Genomic DNA, 6,931 nt, shown 5'->3' on the forward strand with positions numbered 1-6,931 from the left:
CTAACGCTTGAAACTTTCTTCAGTGTTTCTATAAACCATGAAGTTTATTTTCAGATGTGGAAACATTTCAGGCTGTCAGCAGGGTTCCCACGCTGGAAAACCTGGAAACTGAGATTATTTTCCAGTCATGAAAACATCTGGATATTTGATTAATGACCAAAAAGCCTGGAAATAATTTATGTTTTCCTGGAAAACTTTAATTATCATCAACTATGATTATGTTTCGAAGTTTTTAGAAAATGATTTCAACAACAGACAGGAACAAACAAAAGACAATTATAACTGCATATACAGGTGTAGCCATATAAAACAGTACATGGATAAATAAAATATATAGCTGTTTAAGACAAGAAGGGGCAGTATTTTACGCAAATGCATGCAAAATAATCTAAATAACTATGAATATAACATGAACTACAGAAAAATATATATAAATAAAGATATAATGACAGAAAAAATCAAATAAAAACTAAAAGAAGGTCCAACATATAATATATAGTAATCCACAAGTCAAAGTCAGTCCTTTTAACTGTATGGGCCTTATGACGATCCAACCCCATTAACCCCTATCTATATAAGCATGGTATCGCTCCCACCGGAGATAAAGTTCCACCTCACTGAGTAACCTGAATGATCTAATGCAGCTAGCTCACCCCACTGGAAGTACCACAGAGATGCTGCAGACACGGAGGAGGCTCTCCAATTCATAACAACCAGCTTCTGTCCCAGCATGAGGGCGGTTTGAACCCAATCTGCCCCAGGGTGAGTTAAATTATCTAACAGGCTCTCCCAAAATGCACCAGGCTGGAGTGAAAGGGACATCTTTGCCAATAATTGTTTGAATGTAGTGATAGTGAAAACTCCTGTACCTTCGGGCAGCTCCACAGGCTGTGAACCAGAGTACCATCGTTTCCATTGCACCTCCAGCACCCTGCATCATCACGCGGTCCAACAGACTCTGTTTGACATTTTAAATGGAATTAATCTTGTTTTCAATTCTCTGGACATTTTTTTTATTTGAAAAATTAAGATAAGATAAGGTCCTATGTTGATCAGAGGGACGACATATCACCATCAAAATGAAGAAGCAGAATAGAGTAATAGCGGCCTCGTGACCCTTTCCGAAAATGCCTTGAATTCAACACCAGATATCCAGACTAGGGAGAGCCAAGTAGGCGAGCCAAAGGTCTGTATCAGCAGAGGCCTCAGCTGAAGGTATCTCAAAAACTGAATCTGTGGAATATCAGATTGCTGTTTTAGATTTTCAATGTTGCCTCATCATAAAGGTCATCTAGAGCCTTGATCCCTTTTTGATACCACTGCTTCCAAAAAAAGGATGCTTTGCCAATACAGAGCCTTGGATTTAACCAGATTCCCTCATGTGGGGATGGAAATAGAGGCTGACCTTGTAACTCGATGCTACTCTCCTCCAGACCCACTGAATATTAAAGGCATACTATGCAGTTTTCCGGTTTTGTCAAACAGCTCCCCCTAGAGTCGCTGCGGAGTACTTGTATTTAACGTTAACTGTCGTAAATACCACTCACCAGAGCCGTCTCTATATACGGCTCTGCGTCTCTGCACTCACTGCCTGATCCCCTCCCCCCTGTATACCAGTACATGTTCAGTAGGATGGAAGCGTCGGACATTGAACAGGCAAAGATAGACTCTGAAGATGTCTACTGACCAGGTAACGTCTGAGTGAATGCCTGCTAGTGTCTTCCATTGAGGCTGCCTCTTTATATTTCGTTGATGTATGTGACGTCGCGCCGTAAAGCAATTTGTGATTCTAGCGAGATTTGGCGGGGCGCCACCTTTCAGACTTGCATTGCTGGTTCTGCCAGCGGCGTTCCTCTCCTGCTTTTCTATCGGGATGATTCGCTATACTACGAGTTTGTTTACCATCGAAATGACTTTGAAGCTGTTATATTAAGGTAAAAATCTTGCATAGTGTGCCTTTAAAGACAACCGGATGTGTATTGACATCTGAGGGTAATTTATCTGTGATAAAGTGTGCCAGAGAGAGAGGGCAACACAGGGCACTTGTCAGAACAAACCAGGACGGGCTCTTCTATTACACATACATTGCACAGAGCTCACCTGGTCCAGCTGGTCCCCCATGTACCAAAACTCAGTCCTTGCTGCAGCAGCCATGGGTTCCAATCTGACCTGTGACCCTTTGCTGTGTGTCATTCCCCCCCCCCGCTGTTTAATCTTGAATCTTGTTCTAGTTAATAAAATGAATACATACACACATACATGCATACACCAAAAGACGGTTGTGGTAAGTGTGGTGTGTTGCTCTGTCATGTTATAAAGCTATAGATTCCTTTACTGGTGCCGTGGCTGAGGCAGCGGGCAGCAAATGAGCACCTTTATTAGAAAAAAATGCAATTTTGGCAAAGATTGGAGGTTATAATGCAAAGTGATGAGGCACAAACTGGACAAATACAATGCTGAGGTCAGTGTCACAGATACAGATTGTGCCTGTTTGAAATAAAGCCTTGGGGTATGTAGATTATATGCATACGTGCTGTAGTCATAAAATGCACAGTTGGTTTGCCTTTCTGCCCCAGCACTGTCCCAAAGCTGCCACTGACTCTGCTGCTAGCTCGTGTGCTCTGTCACCCACTTACACAACTTCCTGTCGCTGTGTACAGCTGTAAACCTTCACATTTCCTATTTTTTTCATCCATCAAACCAAACGCTGCTCAGTCGTTCCCAGGACTTCAGTCTCTCCTCCAAAGTCCTAATCAGAGCTTTTCTTGTCTGTTCATATTTGTGAATATTTTATTGAATTTATCTAGGTTGAAAAAAGCTGTGATTGACAGGTGAGTTTGCAGCTTCTCCCTGTTAAATCAGCAGGGTTAATCCCCTGAGTGTGGGGGTTAAAAGCAAACCAGAGTGGTGCATATTGGACTCTTTATTGAAGGTGATGTCTTTTGGGATCCTTTGGGGCTCTACAGACACCTCGCCTCACCAATATCACTTTCTGTCTCCACATTTCCTCTTGGATTCCAACCTGGGAGGAGGACAGCACTTCAACAATGAAGACATGTGATTATATTAGTGCTTATTGACACAGCCATGCTGCCACTGAGTGCTGATCTGAAATCTGATGGTACACTCATTAACAAGAAGCTCCCAGCAGAGGGAGTAAAGTGTCCCCATGAAACCTTGGATCTGGTTGCACACTTTGTGCCCTTTGCTCTGCTATAACATTAGCACATTAGTCTATAAAACTGTGCTTCAGTGTTCACAGTGTTCAGCACTTCGGAATAAACACAGAATGTGGATTTTAAGGCTCAGTGCCCCCGAAAAACTCTGTGGCTACCCAGCGCCTGAATTAGACCAATAAAGATGCCAGTACCCTAATCCAGCTCAACCCTGTCCCTAAACGCAACATAACTCTAGTTTCTTTGGGGGTTTAGACATTTTAAGGACATTTGCTGGTTTAGGAGTACCTCACCAGCATCAGCATGCAGAGTTTTAGAAACACAGAGAGCCCAAGACTGAACTGGCTAGGAGGAGTTCTGGGTACGTATCAAGGACAAAAAGATGAGTATGAGTATTGGTCCGTTTCAGGCCCAACAGGAGGTGCATGGATTTTCCTTTGGTGCCACCCAAAGCAGTGAAGACTTCTACAGTAACGATGGATGTCCAGTCAGTGCTGATGGTAAAGGAAGTCAGTAGAAGCAATAAATTCCTCAGTGGCTGCTATATTGAATGCAAAAGTTCTCCTGCTAGCTGCAGTGCCTCCATGTACCAGGATGCATTGCACGTGATCTGATGCTCATGTCCACTCCCATGCCCACTGAGCAAGCTAAGCTAGCTGCTGGGTGCTAATCAAAGTGGTACAATGTTGCCAAGCACCACTACATGGGAGTGGAGGAAGTGGCTCCCAAATGAACGATGAGAGATTCTGAAGCAGCTCCACCATCATCAAACCACCTATGAGCCTGTGTTCTGGAAGGATGCTGCTCATCACTCCAGTACAGCTCCATGCTGAAGCTGTCCTGGAGGCTGCTGGTGGAACTTCCCTGGCACACTATGGTGGGTTTCCCTTTCATTTGCCTCAGTGGAGGCTGGGAGAAGCATTGGCAAGTCAGAGCTTAGAGGAAAAAGCTTGTGGTATCTTTATCAATGGAAGCATGACAGTGTTTAGTCTTGAAGTCCTGAGGTGTAAGGATTTCTGAGAGGCGGATGATGTGAGGAGTTCCCTGATGCGCCGCTGTCCCTGGACCAGTCTCCTGGCAGACCTCGGAGCTCTGATAAGATGCCGTGCTGTCGTAGGGAAGAACATTATTTAGACTTTAAGAAAGGATCTGAAAATGCCTTTAAACCCTCTGACAGGGTCAGCTCTGGGCCTGTAGTGGAGGGGAAAGGGTTTAAAGGTGTTTTTGCGATCTAAGGTCAAAGTTTAAGGGGGGTTGCATGTTTTTATTATTATTAAAGTTGATGAATCGTTTATTTAAACTGTTAATCTCATTGAGATCAAAACACAAGGATACATTTAATTCAATTCAAAATCTTTATTTAAGTCTGAAGAATCATTGAGGTTTCCCCTTATTTACAGTGGTGTCGAGAAACAGTAATAAAATGAAACAAAAAAGAATCAGAAAATACTACTACTACTAATTCTAATAAAAAGAAAGATAATAAAAAGAAATAATAATAATAGATTAAATTAAATTAAATGAATAGTAAAAGTAAATAAATAGATAAGCATGGGCACAAACATTTAGATACTGAAATAATACAAATAAATAAATCATTAAGATGAAATTGAAGTGTTATAACAGATTAAACCAACCAATGCAATAAAAGCAATAAAAAGCAATTTAAGAAAATGTCATTCTGTTATTTTTAAAGTAATGATTATTATTTAAGATATAAACAGGATAAAGAGATATATTCACAGAGCCTTCACTCTCTGATAAACAGCCTCGTCCTGCATTAGAAAAGTTCAAACCAAAGAGCTAATAGAACAATAAGAAAACTTCTAATTTTTCACAAAAGACTGATTATGTCTGTATGAAAATACATAACACAGAGAAATGTTTAAAAGGCTTATTGTTATGCATTGAATATTATATGGCATTTCCATGAAATATGTCACCTATTCAGTCTACTCAATGATAGAAAAGGGCTCTCTTAAATAAAAAGGTTGGGAACTAGTAAGATGTTCCAATGGGTCTTATCATTGTGTTTCTCTCATTCACTCTTAAAAACACAGCATCCTTCAGCTGTTTGGTATCAGTCTGTATGATTATGTAACTATGTACAAACACGGATTCTGCCGACTAGCTGGGTTGTCACTGAAGGCCGGTTGGTCCCCTGTGTGTGTCCGACTCTCCACACGCTGCTCTGAACACGTGCAGTGTGGCCTCAGGGACGCAGTCAGGGTCAAGCAGCTGTTTGGCCTTCAGGCTGCTGATAAGTTTGTCCCTTTGCTCCTTATCATGAGCGTGAGCTGAGGATGCAGCCAGCGACGGGCTTGTGGTTCTCAGCTTTAAGGAGATTCTTTCACTTCACTGTAAAACCTGATGAGTTAGTTTAACTCAGAATGTTTGAGGAAACTGACTGCCTTAAACAGTTTAAATGTATTACTGCCAACAATTTAAACATTGAAAAAATATTTAATTTGAATAAAAGTACCTTAAGATAAATTAGGTAAATTAAAAGTAAATTAAGTTAATTGAACTTACAACTGGTATACTAAACTCATATGCAGAATTTATCCACACAAATGTAAAATATGTTAACAGAACTTACTATTATTATGTGAATTAAGTACAACTTAAATGCATCTTCTTTATACAAATGTGAAAAACAATTCACAATTAATCGATGATCAAAATGGGAACTCATTTTGGGGCTTCCATCTTTGTAACGATATAAAGTCAACTTAAAGACAATGAGTCAATGGAACAAACTTAGGTGGCACACTGCTTAAACATTAAAGCAGTCACAAAGTTTAAATGTTAATGCACCAAAACACAAATCAGTATAGACCTGTAAGTGGGTACATTTTGGTCAAATGTACCCAAATATGACACACATAGCCAAGATCACTGTGTTTGTGGGTTCGGCAGGCTGCAGGATCTGCTCCAGCCTTGGACCACAACCTCCGTGGACTCTGTGTCCCTGCCAAAACCTCCTCCCAGTTCATAGTTTTTATCTTATTCAAGAATGGTGACTTTTTTTTTTAAATAACTGTCCTCTCAAAAGTCTAGATTGCAAAAATAAAGTCCCAGTCCCAGAGTTTGACACCTGTATATACGGTCAATGGTTTGATGCTGGTACTGGTAAAATGAAATACTTTATTGGATATAGTGTATGTATTTTATTAAACCATGGTCTAGGTCTCTTGATTCTGATTGGCTGCTGGGTGTCCATTAATACCTGATGTAGGACACCTACTAAGTAGCAGAACTAGAAACATCTCCCATTGCCAAGCTGCATCTATGGTTCTTTGTTTCCATTGCATTAGAACCTTATGGGATGGTAAAGATTAGGAAGGACCTCAGGTGTTACCGGGGAAATGGAGTTATGCCTTGTGAAAAACTAAACTAAAACAAAGATTTTGATTCCAAAACAAATGAAAATGTAAAATAATGATCTTATTTTTTTTTCCTTTGGCACATGACTGTGCTTGCAACTGGGCTCTAAATATTTTGGGAACCTGTTTGTCTTTGGACCCTCTGCCGTCTGCTCAGTGGTCAGATTGAACAGGTTTAAACTGTGGTGTCAGTCCACCATGTGTCCAGCCGATATTCAACAACGCTAACTGTAGACCAAACTTCTGTTTCTATTTTGAAATTTTAAGAACAGCTTTGTTAAACACACTTGTTAATCCCAGCTTGTTGGAGGCATTATTGTGCACTGACACTGCAACAGGAAGCTGTTCTTGTTTAAATCTGATGATTTT

The sequence above is a fragment of the Dicentrarchus labrax genome, unplaced genomic scaffold, assembly GCF_905237075.1.
Source record: "Dicentrarchus labrax unplaced genomic scaffold, dlabrax2021, whole genome shotgun sequence".
Lineage (NCBI taxonomy): Eukaryota > Metazoa > Chordata > Actinopteri > Moronidae > Dicentrarchus > Dicentrarchus labrax.